The sequence below is a fragment of the Alligator mississippiensis genome, chromosome 9, assembly GCF_030867095.1.
Source record: "Alligator mississippiensis isolate rAllMis1 chromosome 9, rAllMis1, whole genome shotgun sequence".
Taxonomy (NCBI): domain Eukaryota; kingdom Metazoa; phylum Chordata; order Crocodylia; family Alligatoridae; genus Alligator; species Alligator mississippiensis.
The window spans coordinates 29,469,698-29,487,328 of NC_081832.1; the positions used below are offsets into that span (position 1 = coordinate 29,469,698).

The window sequence follows — 17,631 nt, forward strand, 5'->3', positions numbered from 1 at the left end:
CAATAGATCATCGAGTCCGACCCCCTGCATAAGCAGGAAAGAGTGCTGGGTCTAGATGACCCCAGCTAGATACTCATCTAACCTCCTCTTGAAGACCCCCAGGGTAGGGGAGAGCACCACCTCCCTTGGGAGCCCGTTCCAGACCTTGGCCACTCGAACTGTGAAGGTTAGACATCAACAAGATGTGCTTATTCTTGCAAAACTCTACTAGCTCATTTGCAGAGAAGTACCTAGAAATACACATGGCCTGTTTTTGGAGGGAATTATCTCTGCTTTGCTGATGCACACCTGAGTGAGAATTTGTTTGGTGAGTAGTAGCCGTGAAAGCTCTGGGATCAAAGGTTTGGTCCTACAAATGGCATTTTCCCCAGACTGTTATTAATTAATTAGCAAGTTAGCCTTTTTATTTAAGGTATACAGTGTCCTCTAGTGGCATGCAGAATAATTCTTCCTCACAATGACTCAGGATTTCATTACAGTCCAACTATACTTGGTATATAAGATCTGATGAATTTATGCCTGTGTCTTTATAACACCAGACAACTTTGCATTCAGTCCTTCACAGGTCATTGTTCATATTTTATTAATTTTCTTAGCAATAAATGGGAACAGAGAATAAATAGCTCTCTCTAAATAGGAACAGCATTAATTTGAACAAAAATTTGTAGCAAATTAAAAAAAACAAAACACTTCAGCTGAAGAAGGTTTTGGATTTTATGTTGGTTTTGTGAAGTTCTGGGCCTAACTTGCATTTAGTTTAATAATCTTTGAGGTTTGATAATGGACTAGGAAAGTCATATTTTTGTGATCTTGTGTAAACTAAAAAAAACCCATATTTTTCAAAACCAGGATCAATTTTGGATTGAAATTTCCAAATGTCACACTGATAAAAAACCTGCCTTTTCTTGAATATGCTGAAAAAGCAAATTGTCACGCAGTCTGGTTGTGAATGTTCACTCCAGCATGTCAAGAACAACATTTTCTAAGTTCAGTTGTTATAAGGAATAACAGATGAACGTCCAACTCTCCCATCCAGTGACTGGAACTAGCAACTGCAATACAGACATCCCAAAGGGGAAAAGATAGGCAAGCACCAAGCACAAGTGAATGAAAGCAGTGAGCCTTGGTAGCTTTATTAGTTCAGTAGTGCTCAACCCTCCATCCTTCAAGCCATATCTAGCTTGTATGCTGGATGACACAGCTCCACAGGGTAGCCAGGGGTCTGTAAATTTGGCAGCAGGGAAGCAGTAGCAGTATTAATAGCTCCCAAGGCTGCAGCAATTAATGCTGCCACTTCTCCCCCACTGCAAGATTTATAGGCACGTGAGGAGCCTTGCAGTCTGGATGATATGGCCCAGGGAGTTAGCATGTGCAGTCACTGTTAATTCTCTCCCCCTGCGAGGCCACTGTTCCACCTTCCTGGGATCTGGTGGGCCTGTTCCATTAAGATTCAGTCTAGGAACATCTTGGTCCAGTTCACTTAGATGGAGTGTTCTCACCCAACATGCCTTGATGTTGCAACTTAAGTTTCTGGGAGCTGGAAAAAATGGACTGATGATAATTCCAAGAACTAGAGGCCACTCTTCTTATGGGGCTCCAACATCCTTGTGCCCGTCTCACTTCAAAGATCCATTTGCGCACCACCTTGGCGTGGGTGCCTGGTGATGGACACAGAGAGGCTTCGAGTTACCTCTGGTAGGGGCCTTGATCACCCCAGGGAGTACCCCAGAACTCACCTGCCATGACTTTGAATTTAACTTCAATGGTGGGGTCTCCTGTTGGAAGTCCCTCGAGATCGGTCATTCCTCCTGACAGATATTCATGAGGCTTCACCTCCCCTACACCCCTTCCATACACCAGCCTACAATGGACTGCCTGATGTCAGCGTGGCTTGCCCTCCAGTCTTAATGGTCTTTGCACTTTCTCAGGTATCAGGTTGTATTTCCATCTTACTGATGGGCTTTTGAGTCCATTGGATGTTGGCTTCTCCTGCGGATTCTTCCCTCCTGCTCAATGCTGGCTGCCAGTTAATTCCCATGAGTGGCTCTTGTGGCTCATTATGTCCCTTAGACCTCATGGCCCAAGGTTATCACCTACAGTTTGAAGTTAAAAAAAAAAAAAAGAAACAAATACAGGGCCACACAGTGTTATACTCAGACAAGAAGAAACAAAAAGGTAGGACACTCAAACAAAGAGGGTAGGTGGGAAAGACACTAGTTTCCAGCTGCTCCAAAAGTGAATCTGCACCATGGTCCAGTGCTGCCCTCCTTACATTGCCCCTTACTGGGGCTAGAAGTACCCCTGCCTGGTGCCTTTTCTCCAATCTGGAGCAAGAAACTGTTTTTAAAATGCTGCATCTTGGGCATGGCATGACACATTGGCTCCAGGACCAGGTAAGTGTGGGGTTGTTCTGCTGCCATTCTCAGCATTAATCTTTGATCTTCTGCAGCTCTCTCAGTCACACCACAGCCAGATCCAATGCATAGAGTCATGCCACTGTGTCAGATTGCCCCTTTAAACTGACACTGCACTGACCCCACATACTGGATCTAACCCAAGGACTGCCCTACACACTAGATCACGTTCATGGATCAACCCTGAGAACCAGATACCTGTGCCATTCATCTTGCCTGCAGGTCCAGATAGTTTGAACATCACTGGTTTAGCTGGTTCCTAGAACTGAGCAAATATTAATAGCTGTTTGTGAATGTTTCTTTGAATAAAATCCTACATGTACTTCTCACTTCTGCTAGCCTTGGGTTTTCAAAATTGAGCCATTTCAAATGGTTAAAAATAATGTGGGTGGAATGAAATCTCTCATAATGGCAACACTGAAATGTTATTTTTTTAATTTCTACCATTTTAAAACACTTATTCTTCAAAAATAAGATAGATTTTTTTGAACAAGTTGTTTCAAATGGAAAAATTAAAATGCATCAATTTAAAATATTGAGTGAAAATGTATTGATTGTCTCCCCAACCTAAATCAATAAAGCTTCTAAATCTGTGTTGTCTGCATTTTCCCCAAGAAAAAGATTAGGAGAAAAAGTGTGCCCAGCTCTATTTCAAACACCTTTAAACTCCTAGGGTGCCTATACACATGCAGAGAGACTGCTCTGACACATTGCAATTACAACACATTGAGTCTGTTGGAGTGCAGCAATTACTGTGCTCCAACAGACTCTGGTGTCATGTGTATTAGCATCCCTGTGCTGAAAAACAGTGGCAGGTGTGCTTTAACTAAAGCTAGGTCAATGAGCTTTAGTTAAAGTGTCCCCGCCGCCATTTTTCAGTGTGGGGACACTGATACATGTGACACTTCAGGCACTTTAATTGCAGTAACTCTCACAACTGCTCTAATTAAAGCACTCCTGCCCCCTGTCCCACCTCCTGGAGCACATCTATAAGTGTCCTTAATGTCCTAGGTTAGCTCAGTCATCTGCCAGGCCCCTGTTTATAATCAAGGCAGCTCCACAGATGCTCTCAATTAGAACACAATTAGATACTCTGAATTAGAATTAGGGCTGCTCTCAATTAGAACTCTGCTTCCCTAACCTACAATGGGAATAGGTACAGCACTGTGTACACAAATCACACTCTCTTTCCGCTCCTGGACAATCTTAGCCTGACCCATGCTACACCAGGGGTGAGGCACAGGCCAAGGTAGAGCACTTGTACAGATGCCATTCTCAAGGTCCTTTCCAACTTCTTCAAGATTCCTGTAGGATGTCAGAATAATGTAAAAAAGCCTTAATTTAACTGAGTCAGGTCACAGGAATTCATGTGATAAAAACTCTGACACTCCTGACACAAACACTTGGAGCCCTTTCAAAAGGAGAACGTTTCAAAAGGGCAGAAGCTGGTAGTTCTAATTGTGTGAATGAAGGTGCTGAGAATGATTCAAATGTGGCAAACCTGATCCAACTTTAACCCTGGATGAAGGAATATTAAAGTTGGGGCAGGTTTACTGTATTTGAATCAGTCTCAGCTAGTTCATACATAACAATTAGAAGGTACCAGCCTTTTTGAAAAGTTGCCCTTTTGATAGGGTTACAAGGCTGCCTATATCATGCTCAGGGGTGGATTGGGGGGCATTTTAGCTACAGTAGTTCCCGGAAAGCCACTGTAATTAAAATGCCTCGCTGTCACATGTATTAAGCCCCCGCAGGTTGAAAAATGGCTGCAGGACACTTAATCTAGACCTCATTTGCTGAGGCTCAGATGAAGTGCCCTATCACCCATTTTTAAATGCACAGGGGCTTATACATGTGACAGTGAGGCCACGCTGGAGCATTTTAATTAAAATGTGGAGCAGACCTGTTTAAAATGTTTGCTGACTAACTTGAAACCCATAAGCATACTCAGGCCCTCTGGTGCCAGAATCCACCATCACCACCATGTACGAGCCTGACCCGTCTCATTCCAATTTACCTTTGCCCTCCCCTGAACCTGGTGCTGCTCTAGGCAGGTCTGGCCTACCTTCACAATGCAAGGACAACTTCCAGAGCTCTCCAGATCACAGCAAGTAGCAGCACAGATTGCTGAAAAGACAATGAAGAAGAAACAGAAATGAACAGTATATGATCCCTTCCCTTCATTGTTGCTCCCTTTTCCTTACTACACTGACAATACAGTTGCTTTAAGGTTTAAGAACCCCTACTCTGGATCAGCGCTACCACCACACACACGCATGAAAGAATTGTGTTACGGTCACACTATGCTGGAAGAACATGTCACATTATGTTGCAAGTCCTAGGATAAATATCACAGAGAGAGAGTACTTAAAGAGCAACATCCCTACCCCACACTAGGTCCAGGCATTCTGAGAGGGGACATTTTTTTAGGGAAAGTTTGTATGTGTTTGTCAAAAAATCTCTGTGATAATTTGCAACCTGCTTGTTGTTCTCATGAGCACTTGGAAAAGTAACCCTGCAAATTCCCTTAGGCCAGTCAATTTCTTCAGCCACATTTTCATTACTATCATTTTATCTTAATGAAAATGCCGGCTGTGTTTGCCAACATGGTAGTGAATTCCCATACATTGTTCATATCCTGAATCTGGAATACAGGATCTGGAATACAGGGTCGGTCTTTCACGTCTTTTTGGTTCCTATCTTCTTCTTAAATATATCACAATGAAATGCCAAAAGCACTTTGGTCTCCCAATGGGAAGTGCTAAGGGGAACATGTGGATACCTTCCATAGCCTCTGGAGAGATGGGGAATGTCATGAGGAGAGAGAGCCTGTGATGGCACAAGCCAAACACCAGAAAGAACCAGCAAAGGAAAGGAGGGAGCCACATTTCCAGAACAGTTGCTTTATGAAGCTAGAGCAGCCCCAGAGAGAGAGGGAGGAGAAAAGAGTCCCAGATAAAAACAGCATCATGTGTATAAGCCCCCCATCATGATCATTACAGCATCATGTGTGTAATAGGGGGAATTCTTGGAGCTGATTTCCCCGTGGCCTGCCCACCTGTTCCTGGGCTAACTGCCCTCCTTCATGACCACCAAGCCTTGTTGTTAATTTATTAACTGTTGTTAATTAAGCAGGAGGCTGCACATTTCTTGCCCCGATCCCATGGGGTGCTATCTGCAGCTCCATACCTCCACTACACTGCAGCCCATTCCTCGCAGATGGCATCCAGATGTTAGTAGTCACACCAGCCCCACAGTAGGCTCCAGAATACTCCCACCAGGACTCTCCTTTGATCTCTCCATTCAGGCAGCCTATGCCACCTTCTCTCAGGCTGCTGAGCTCCTTGTAGCTGGCTCCCCTCTCAGGTGTGGTCCCCACTCAGGACCTTTAGCCACACACAGGCCCTAGCCTCACCTCCAAGGCCAGGTGGGACCCCAGGCCCACAACTCTGGGTGCCCCTCGTGGTGGGCACCTGGCCCTTTTGACCTTCTTGGACCCAGCATGGACTAGTCGAGGGGGACCTCTATCTCCGGCCTCACTAGCCCCACACTCTCTCTGGGTCCCCCTTTCTGGATGTGGTGTGAGTCACCCCATCTCCCCACAACTGGTACTCCAGGGTCTCACAGGGGACTCTAACTCCCCACCTCCCACCCCGGAGCAGCAGGTCATGGTGCTACCCTGTGATCTTACACAACGCCCCCTCTACTCGGAGTCTCAGGGCTTCCCTCCTTGGGTGGGCTCAGGTGGCCATAGCCATGCCTGGACCTCTCTACCTCTGGTGTCACCTGACCTGCCCAAAGGTGGGAGCTGGGGTTAAGGCACCCCAACCCACCTTTCACCGGGGTGATAACTGGCCTGGCATTTCCTGGGGGCTCCTGTGCCACTGAGAGCCCCACCAGGCTACCCACTCCCAACAGGGTGCAGTTTTAGGTCATACCCAGGACCCGGAGCCTCCTGACCTTCCCGCACAACTCCTGCCCTTACCTCCAGTTGATACCTGCAGCCAGGCGATGTTGTTGCCTAGTCTTTCAGCAGCATATGACCAGGGCATTTTGGGCAGCCCTGTATCCAAAATGGCTGCCCTAATCAGGCACCTGCCATCTTCAGGCCCTTAAAATGGCAGGCACAAACAGTGCCCTGCCACAATGTGTATAAGCCTCCCTGGGTTTAAAAACGGCCAAGGGACACTGTAACTAAAGCTCATTCACCAAGGATTCACCCCCACAAACCACGCACCCAAATACCCAGCCACAAACCCCAAACCCCTGCACAAGCCCAATATCCCCCACAACCCCCCCCTCAAACTCCCCCCGCATGCTCCACACCCACAAAAACACCCCCACCCGACACATCATCTACACCCCCCACAAACCCCACAACCCACACATACCCCCAAGAACCCCACCCCCTTCCCCACCCTGCTCCTGCAAACCTCACATTCCCCCCATATCTCACACCTTATGTGCCCAGCTGCTGGACAGGATGGGATCTGCTGGCGGGAGCTCTGGCTGCAGCTGTCCCCACATCCTGGTTAGCAAAGGGGTAAGGAGGAGCTCTGATTTTTCTTTGATAAAAAACTATAAGCAAACACCGAAGCATATAGATATTTAGAATTTATTATGATTATAGAGGAAATGGTAGACTTCCAAATTGCTTGAATGGTGCATAAGCATGTACAGGTGGTGGTGATGGACCATAAAAATCGGACCAGTTCTGTGTCCTCCGGGTGGTGTAGGTGGTGGAGCAATGAATGTCTCAAGGCCAGGTGAGGCACCATCCCCATAACAAACTCCAGTGGGCTAGAGGACACAGAGGGGTGGGGACCACCACCTTGCAGGCCCTGGTCAACGAAGGTAAGGGAGTCAGGAGTTAAGGCAGATTTCACCTTCTGGACCAGGCAGGAGGTTGTAAGTGTTGTGGGTAGACCCATGTGTCAGGCTAGCACAGTGGGGTCTATCCCTGCCAGCCTATCACAGTCCAGGAGGTCTCTGAAATGGGTGACACCACCCAGGATCAACCTCTGTTGCAACCAAAGTGCCTTTCCAGCACTCACCTGCAGGAATGGGGTGAAGTGCCAACTACACAAGTGAAAGAGCCTGCACTTTGAGACCTGGGTGCAGGCCCTGTCTCAGGTACTGGGGGGGCAAGATTATGGCAGCCTCCAGCTTTCATAGCAAGGGGGACTTTTTCCTTGCCTCAGAGGCTGCCACAGAAAAGGTGGTGAGGAGGGGGCTCATGGTGGAGGGCAAGTACAACCCCTTCCTTGACCACTTCAAGGGCTCCGATATGACTGGCAGCTCCTCAGCCTGTGGGGCTTCTCCCTGCAGGACCTACGAGGGCTGCCAGATTTCTACCAGGTCCTCCTATTTCTAGTCACTCCTGTTCCCCTGAGCACTACCAGGAGTGACTAGAAATAATGGTCATAAGCTGGCAGAGGGTAGATTCAGACTAGCCATCAGGAGGCGGTACTTCACAGTCAGGGCAGCTAGGATCTGGAACCAGCTTCCAAGTGAAGTGGTGCTGGCTCCTACCCTGGGGGTCTTTAAGAGGAGGTTAGATGAACACCTTGCTGAGGTCGTTTGACTCCAGTACTTTTTCCTGCCATGACAGGAAGTTGGACTTGATGATCTACTCAGGTCCCTTCCAACCCTACCAACTATGAAACTGATGTTGGTACCTCAAGCTGGGGGTTCCAGAGAAGGGGCTCGATGAGCAGGTTGGCACACTGGGCAAGTGTTTCCAGGGGACCTGGAGGCAGACACCAGCCTCCAGGCCCAGAGGAGGACCTGGTAGAAATCTGGCAGCCCTCATAGGTCCTGCAGGGACGAGCCCCACAGGCTGAGGAGCTGCCAGTCATATCGGAGCCCTTGAAGTGGTGAAGAAAGGGGTTGTATTTGCCTCTCCACCACCTTTTCTGTCACAGCCTCTGAGGCAAGGAAAAAGACCCCCCTTGCTATGAAAGCTGGAGGCTGCCGTGATCTTGCCCCTCCCCCCCCCCCTACTGCCTGAGACAGGGCTTGCACCCAGCTCTCAAAGTGCAGGTTCTTTCACTTGGGTAGTTGGCACTTCACCCCATTCCTGTGGGTGAGTGCTGGAAAGGGGGGCCATCTAAGCTGAAAGGGCTGGCAGTGGAGGGTCCAGACCCCACAGCTTCATGTTGCCCTGTGGCCACCTGTGCATAACTGTGGTTCCTCTGCTGGGGGGGTCACCTTGATAGGGACAGAGCTAGGGCCAGGGACAGGCTGAGTGGGTGTACAGGCTGATGTAGTGCACCTAGTAGGGCACTGGTGTTCTAGGTTTGGAGGCAAAGCCCTTGCCCTTCCTACTCCCAGCTGTGGAGGAGACTGAAGAGGAGCCCTTCCTACTCTTCTTGCCCTGGATCCTCAATGGTGGGGGAAGGGGGCTGGGGAATTCCTCCTGGGGGGCCTGGCCCTTCTGACCCTTTTGGCTCCCTGCTGGAGTCCTGCCTACTCCCACAGTAGAGGTTTCAGGCTTCTCTACCCCTGGAGGAGGTTGGTTGGACTCTGCCTCTAGGGTGGGGGCTGAAGTGGCATGTGCCTCCTCAGGAGCTTGGTTGGGATATGGCCCTATAGTGGGGGCTGCAGGAAGTTCTGTGGGGTCATTTGCCCCTCCAGAAGGTTCCTGCCCTGCCATGGTTTTACATAAGGGAGAGGAAATCAATGAGGAAAAACAAAAAATACAGCAGGGCTATTGAATCCAACAGGGGAAGGCTGGGTCTGTGGGAGAATGGAAGGAGGGGAAAGGGGCCTGAAGCTTGCTGAGCTACAGCACCACAGGAAACCAAGTGGGTTATGCCTGGGAAAGAGGGGCAGTGGGTACACACACTAGGGCTGGGGGGACTCAGGCTGGTTTACTCAGCCATACAACAAACACTGGGCAAGAGGAGTGGACCACAGGACTTACCACACAAGGATAAAACACACAGGGGAGACCGTGGAGGCAGGTGTAAAAAAAAAAAAGACTGGAGTGATGGAGGGACTTTTTTTTGTTGAAACTCAGTCCAGGAGCCCCTCAGGGCTTCAGCCAGATACTCAGCAGCAGGACAGTAGGAAGGAAACAAGGCACAGGATCAGATGTAGTGAGGAAATTATGAGGGACTGCTAGAGCAAACAGTCAATTAGGGAGTAATCCAGTGCAGATGCGATGCATCTAGTGGTACAGCAGGGAAATCCCCACCCCATCCCCTCCTGAGAGGGGGCAGCAGCCTTTCAGGCAGCAGCAGCTGTGGTATCAGCCATCCAGGTCAGCCACCCAAGGTGTGCTTCAGGTAAAAGGTGAAAGTGAAGGTGGAGGGTGGCCTGCAGAGGCAGCTGGGGCAGGCAAGGCACCCTTAGGCTCCAGCAGTGATGGTGAGAGGAGGGGCCCACAGGAAGCATAGGCCTCCTCCCCAGGCTGTCCCTGACCACGTCTTGGGGGCAGGCTGGGCAGTAGACTGAAACAGAAATGCAGAAGCTGGGATGAGGTGCAGGGATGTAGTGCTGGGGTGCAATGCAGAGCGGTGCCCCTGACCCCCGAGGTGGGGGGGCAGTGGTATGTGGCATGCAGCAGAGGACAGCAGCAGTAGCCAAAAGAAGGAAATGGTGCAGCAAACTTCCCTTCAAAAGCTTCCGAGAGAAATCCAGCAGCAGCAGTAGCCAAAGGCAGGAAGGGGCATGGCCATCTTCTCCCCAGAAGCTCCTAAGAGCAGGCTTTCAGCAGCAGCAGCAGCAGCAGCCTGGGACAGGAAGGGGCATGGCCAACTTCTGGCCAGAGGCTCCTCCCCCAGAAGCTTTTGTCTATTTCTGTTACCCAAATGCTGTGGGCCCAAGGCCCATCTAACTAGTGGCCACTACAGTGTGGGGCCAATGAATGAATAACACAACTAATTCCTTGGGACAACTAAAGCAAAACCAGAATAGGAGTGATGTCGGGGGGGGGGGGGTCAAAGGTTCAAAATGAGAAAATAAGTGTTCCAGAGGGAGAGACCAAGCAGAGCCCCCCTGGGCCTCACCCACTAGTCCTCAAAGGCATCCAAGGAGTGGGTGGATGCCACCTACTGGTGCTCTGCCCAGAAACATGCATGGATAAGTGAGAGGAAAGTGTTCCTGCAGTCTCCAGGCACCTTCCTGGCCAAAGCCTTCTTTCTGGTCAAGTACAGGCCCCACTTGGCCACAGCCAGGAGGAGGTTGACCAGGAGGTCCTGGGACCTGGTGAGGCCATGGATGGAAAAAAGGTGGGGGGTGAAATTCAACCAGAACCTCAGGAGGAGGTTCTGAATGTGGAGGAGTGCACCAGGCTGCAGCACAAGGGTCATGTGCGCCAGGATTTTCCTCTGCCTGCAGAAGGGGCAGGAGACTGGGGTGTCCATGAACTTCACCACATACATACCTGTAGCAATGGCTCCATTGAGCACCTGCCAGCTGTGGTCCCCAGTGGCTCACGGGATGAGGGTGGAGTACAGATTCAACCACTGAGGTGCCCCAGCCAAACAAGCAGGTCCCGCCACTTGATGCCTCGGCAGGACACGGGGGGCAGCATGATGGACCATACAGCATACGAGCATGTAGAGGTGGATGGTAGAAAAGCAAACCAGTTTGGTGTCCTCCAGCTAGCTCAGGTGGTGAAGCAGGGCATGCCACGAGGCCAGGCAAAGTGCCAGCCCCATGACAAACTCCGGTGGGCTGGAGAACATGCAGGGCAGGGAATGTCACTGTGCACAATCTGGTGAACAAAGGCAAGGGCATCAGGAGGTAAGGCAGATTTCACCTCCTGGACCAGATGGGAGGTTGCACATGTCATGGGTAGACCCAGGGACCCAGCTGGGGCTAGAAGCAGAGAGGAGGGAGCTGGGCATACATGCATCCCCACATACACGTGTGACCCCTTTACCTGACTGGCAGTGGCAGCAGTGGCTGGGGAGGGGGCAGCAGCACCTGATCCCCTCAGGTAAGTGGGGCAGAGGGAACTGGCACAGCTGAGGCAGATCCAGAGGGGAAGCTTCCCAGATCCCTTTTAACTGAGCCAGCAGGGAGCCGTGCTCCTGAGCCATGCGCAAACAGTGCACGCAAACAGGCACACTCTGAAAGGGTGTGCTGGCATTTGCATCAGCGTTCATGGAAGGCGGGCACGCAGCATGAACCAGAAAGGAGTCTGCGGCAAGAGAGAGAGGAAGACTCACAGCTCCACGGACATGGTAAGAACATGGGGAGCGGCTGCTAGGGACTGTGACCCAGTGGTAAGGACAAGGAGGGCGGCCACTAGGGATCACACCCCAGTGGTGCCAGCTACTCTGGGCCCCTGAGGCCTCCACCCAGACAAAGCCCATGGTGGTGCCAGCAGCCCCTCCCCCCCCCCCATCTGTGGGGACTGCCTGGCGGGGACCCAGAGGTTGCAGGTGGGAGAGGGGTCTGGAAGCTCCCTTGATTGTTTCTCTTGTTCCAGATGTCGGGCCCTGGAAGAGCAGGTGAGGGAGCTTCAGTCCAAGGTGAGCAGGCTATGGGGGATCAGGGCTGCGGAGGATGAAACTGACGCATATTTCCATTCTCTGCAGGGTCAGTCTTTCAACAGACAGACCTCCCAAGAGAGATGCACAGCCGACAAATGGAAGAAGGTGACCACCAGAACCAGGGCTGCTTGGGCTAGCATGGAGGTGGCTCCCCAGGTACAACTGTGTGACGAAGCCATCAGAAAAGCCAATGGCACTTTATCGTGCATCAGCAGATGCATGACAAATAGGTCCAGGGAGGTGATACTTCCCCTCTATAGGGCGTTGGTCAGACCGCAGTTGGAGTACTGCGTGCAATTCTGGGCGCCACACTTCAAGAAGGATGCGGATAACCTGGAGAGGGTCCAGAGAAGGGCAACTCGTATGGTCAAGGGCCTGCAGACCAAGCCCTACGAGGAGAGACTAGAGAACCTGGACCTTTTCAGCCTCCGCAAGAGAAGGTTGAGAGGCGACCTTGTGGCTGCCTATAAGTTCATCACGGGGGCACAGAAGGGAATTGGTGAGGATTTATTCACCAAGGCGCCCCCGGGGGTTACAAGAAACAATGGCCACAAGCTAGCAGAGATCAGATTTAGACTGGACATTAGGAAGAACTTCTTCACAGTTCGAGTGGCCAAGGTCTGGAACGGGCTCCCAAGGGAGGTGGTGCTCTCCCCTACCCTGGGGCTCTTCAAGAGGAGGTTAGACGAGTATCTAGCTGGGGTCATTTAGACCCAGCACTCTTTCCTGCTTATGCAGGGGGTCGGACTTGATGATCTATTGAGGTCCCTTCCGACCCTAACATCTATGAATCTATGAATCTATGAACTGGGGAACAGATTCAAGGCCTTGGCAGCCTTAGAGGAGAAGGTTGAAGGAGATGCCTCCCGGAGGGATGGTGGCACTGTACACGTGGCATAGTCCAAACAGGGCCAGAACACCATGAGGAAGAAATGCCAAGTCTTTGTCATTGGAGACTCTATCCTGAGGGGAACAGAGGATCCCATCTGCCAGTCTGACCCTATAGTGTGTGAGCTCTGCTGTCTACCTGGGGCTTGGATTTAGGATGTTACAGGCATGATCCTGAAACTCATTCAACCCTTAGACCAGCACCCCATGGTCCTAATCCATGTAGGAACAAATGATGCGGAGGAGAGCAATCCTGACTGCATCATGAAGTACTACAAGGCCCTGGGAGCCAAGCTCAAGGAGACAGGGTTGCAGGTGGTATTTTCCTCTATTCTCCCAGTAAGTAGACATGGATGGCACCATGAGGCCTGTATTGAAGCGGTCAACCAGCGGCTTCAGAGTTGGTGCTACCAGGCAGGCCTCAGGATACTTGACAACGACCCACATTTTCATGCGGAGGACATACTCAGATGGGATGGGCTTCACCTCTCCCCTAAAGGCAAGTGTGTCTTTTCTACCAGGTTGTTTGATCTTGTACAGCATGTTTTAAACTAGCTTTGCCAGGGATGGGGCCACAGGGGAAAATGATGACACTTCCCAGGCAAGACAGGCGATGAACACAAGAAGTACCCAGGTAAGTGGCAGGGTTCTGAATAGTCCTGGGATCAGGGGGGTGGTGCATAGACCCACAGGAGGCCTTAAATGCTTCTACACTAATGCTCCTACTATGGGAAACAAGCAGGAGGAACTTGCCCTCCTGCTAGCTAACACAAACCTGGACACAGCAGGGCACACTGAAACATGGTGGGATTCAACCCATTACTGGATGGTAAACATCAAGGGCTACAAACTGTATAGGTGGGGTAGAATGGGGAGGAATGGTGGGGGTGTGACGCTCTACATCAAAGAGCAATACATGTCCTCAACAAACAGTACTGGGTCAGAGGAAGGGCAGACTGAAGTGCTCTGGGTTAGAATACAAGGGGGTCAGGAGGAAAGGGACTTAACGTTGGGTGTTCTCACAGGCAGGGTCCTACAGGAGGGCCATGATCTCCTCAAGGTCCCCTTTCCGTGCCAAGTTGGCCCAAGGGCACCCTCAGATTCTCGCCCAACGCGTCTTTGATGTTCCAATATATTAGGGAGGCTGCCTTTATGCCCTCTTGGTCACTTCAATGGATCTTAAGACCCTGTGGTTTCCCGGACCCCTCGTGGGTCTTGTCCTGCAAATGGATGCTCTGGGCACCCTAGCCTTATGGACTATGCATGGCTCCAACCACCCCTTATACCATGCCCCAAGCCTCGCAGCTGGAATAGATGTTGTTCGGTCTCTGTCTCTGTCTCCGCTCACTCTCTGGCACTCGGGCTCTCAATAGCCCTGTCTCTCTCTCTCTCTCTTTCTGCGCTCTGTCTCAGGGCCTTCTCTGTAATGCCGCCCTCCTCTGGGGCGTTCTCTGTAAAGCTGCACCCTCTCAGGGCTCCTCTAAGTAAAGCCATGCCCTCTCAGGGGCTGGGGTCTGTGCACCCCAAATGCTGTGCCTTCACTGGTGCTCGGGTCCCCACACCGCTGTGAGAACCCTATGAGGCCTCCTCCAACCCCTAATAGCCTCACCCAAACCACCGGTGTAACAAAAAGCAACACAAACTCAAGCCTCTTGGCTATAACTTAAACATAAGCCGCCCAGCTATAATCATGCTTTGCCTACCAGGGTTCTTCATCCCACAGCCATGTCATGTGCTGCTCCTTCAGCAGGCTTCTCATCTTTTCTGCAGCAGAAAGCTCCTTCCTCCTGGGCTGCTGGAAGGGAACTGCCTCTGGCCTCAGCTCCTAGAGTTTATAAGGGCCAGGCCCTGCCCCTTACAGTCAGCTGACCTCCTGGTTTCCCCGGCAACCCACAGCTGGGCTTCCTATTCCCTGCTAGGGCTCTTTCCCTGGCAGTTTCCCCTCTTTAGGAGCAGGGCACCTAAGTGCCCTGTGACAGGTGTCTACTACAGACTACCCAACCAGGGGGAAGAGCTGGACCGGGAATTCTCAGGTCAGCTTATGGAGGCAGTTAAGTAAAGGGACATGGTCATCATGGGTGACCTAAACTACCCGGACATCTGCTGGGAGGAGTAGTCAGCCAGGTCTGACTGCTCATGTAGGTACCTAACTTAAATACAGGACCTCCACCTGCTCCTCCCCCACCCTCACATAGGTGAAAGCAGGAGGGTCGATAGTGTGACAGGGATGCCAGACATCCACTAGGGAGTAGTCATTAGGATCTCCCCGAGCACCCCCTGCTTCCGCTTCCTGCCTGACCAGCCTTGGGTATCTAGGGTGACATTAAAGTCCCCACCAAGGACCAAGCACTTGCAAGGGTTGAGGGAACCAATGCAAGTGGCCTCCTGGTGGAAAAAATCTGCCAACTCTGGGTCTCTCAAAGGTTCAGGGCCACCCCTACACTTGGACCTGAGGGTGCAGCAGGCAGCACCACCTCAATGCCCTGGAGAACCTTGAGCTTCAGGCTTGGGTAGAATAGGGTGGCCACCCAGCAAAGGTGGCCAAAAGGTGACTAAAAAATACCCTGCCTCCCCAATCCAGCCACTAATTAGGCTCATCAGCCAGAGTCATCAGGCTCTCCTGCAAGAATACCATGGGGTACTCCCCGTCCTGAAGGAAGGAGAGCACCCGGCATCCCCAGAGACCCTTCCTGTGGCCATGGACATTGAGGGTCATGATCTGAAATGACCTCATGGCTGTGGGGGTGGAGTAGATGGTTCAGCAGGGGCCTCATGCATCTCAATGCCCAGTGTGGGGATCACCGGCTCGCACAGCACCCTCCCATAAGTATAGAGGGCATCTATGAAATTGTAGACCCACCTATAGATCCAGGCATTGCAGGTTTTGGGCCCCTAGACTTCCCCTGCGAGCACCCTCGCAGTGGTGAGGACACTGTCAAAATCTCCTCAGCAGTCCAAGCTGAGCTGTACCTTGCTGGTGGACTGGCAGGTGCAGTCACAGTCAAGAAATGCAAGTAGCTTACCCCTGGGGACTTCCAGGACTGAGAGGTCTCCAGACTCTATGAAGCCTGCTGGTTCTTGGAATCTCTTCTCCTGATACTTGGGTTCAGTGAGCTCCTTAGGTACCATCTGAACACCCCAGTCCACTAAAACCTTGGACTCTGGCTGGGATTGGAAGAGCTCCCCTTGGGATAGGGGTGGGGGAAAGGGTTGGGGTGGGGTTCCCTCACAAGATGGCAGGGGAGAGCTGGAACCCCAGGGGGTCTTCACAGGTTCCCTGACAAGATCAGACTGTTGGTCCAGGGATGCCACCTCAACCCTCTCTGGTGTAGGATCTTTGGTGGGATAGTAGCAGGGTTTGACTGGGAGGGGGGAGGAAGAGACCCATCACAGTGGTATTAGTGCCTGTCTTGGGATCCTGGGAGAGGGGACTTCCCCCCACAGAACTCACCAAGGTGAGCCCCAGGATCCCCTGTCTCCCCTACCTAGATTTCCAGGTATCAAATTTAGAGCCCATGCTGCAAATATGCATTGTGGTGAACATTTTTGTTTTCCCACCGTGCCTCTTGTGGTGTCTCAAAGTGGTTTGAGGTACCACAACATGTGCATGCACACTCATCATGACATGCCCATAAAGGGCAAGAAGATTTAGGGAAGTCTCTAAAACACAAGCTCTACCTTCTATTTGGGGAAACATTAAAATAGGGTGAGAGGAATCCTGCAGGAGATACCGTTCATCTAATTATGCCCTGATAGCTGAGAAACCAGGAAAATGAGAAAAGCACCCTAGGAAAAGAACCAGCCCTTGGAGGACGAAGAAGGGCACAAAGAGGGAAAGAGAAAATATGGGTGTCCCCTTCCTTGCTATCTTTAGCACCACAGTGAGTGAGAGCTGAACTTACTCAAAAACAAACAAACCACCTTGAGTGCATCCAGACAAGCACAGTCATGCAGTACATGGCACTGTAAACACTGCCACATACTGAAAGAGTGCACTGCCTGAGTGTGCACTGTGCTGGGTTTTTTTTCCATGGGTTTTTTTGATCCCTGGATATCCAGGGGTAAAAAAAAAACACAGAAAAGAAAAATGTATTAATGCACACACAGCCAGCAAGCACTGCTGAAAAGCAGAGCCAGCCTGCCCAGAGCCACACTCTGTTGCCAGCTAGGCTCCACACAGAAGAATTTCCATGACTGCAAGCCTGGGAGGCCCTCAGGCCCCAGGTAAGGCTGCTGGGGCCAACACAGTGCTGCGGCCAGCCTCCCCTACGCCACCTGGGGTAACTTGCTGCATGCCAAAGTGCGTGTGGCATAGGCATTCCTCAGGGACAAGAAGTGGTGGCACAAGGTGCACAGCTGCTATGGGTTCCAAGGGAACCAATGTTCACACATGTCTGGACACACCTCTTGAGTGCATCCACACATGCAGGCACATGCGCTTGCAGCAGCTCAAATAGCAGTGGCACAAATTTGTGCCTGAGATTTGTCCCTCGGCACAAGTGCCTGAACATTCACTTTGGCGCGGGGCAAATTGGGCCACTTGGGGCAAACTGACCCTGCCCAGCTCCTTCCAAATCTTCAGCCAGTGAGAGCTAGAGGCTGGGACCAGCACCTGTTCTGACTCAGCAGTATAAAAAGCTGCCCTGGTGAGAATCTATGGGCTACTTGCCCTCAGGATCTTCTGTGGCCTGTCCAGTTGCTATCTGGGGACACTACCCTTTGTACTAGCTGAACTGCTGAAGCAGCCCTAACCTAGAGTGGCCCCTGAATCCTCTACCCACTTCAGCAGTCTGGCAGTGGGGGCTGTTGCCTGGCTGTGATCT

At 51.2% G+C, this 17,631-nt stretch overlaps 1 long non-coding RNA gene across 2 annotated transcripts; it reads right to left on the bottom strand.

The window, feature by feature from the left end:
- Nucleotides 1-384: 384 nt before the first annotated feature.
- LOC109283779 (uncharacterized) lies at nucleotides 385-14,604 on the bottom strand. Of its 2 annotated transcripts, none has more exons than XR_002091052.2 (4): nucleotides 14,512-14,604; nucleotides 4,480-4,541; nucleotides 2,613-2,679; nucleotides 385-2,093 (listed from the first exon to the last, which is right to left on the bottom strand). It is a non-coding gene; the product is annotated as an uncharacterized LOC109283779 (long non-coding RNA). The 2 variants fall into 2 exon arrangements; XR_009454921.1 differs by lacking the exon at nucleotides 14,512-14,604 and adding an exon at nucleotides 6,400-6,489.
- Nucleotides 14,605-17,631: the final 3,027 nt, after the last annotated feature.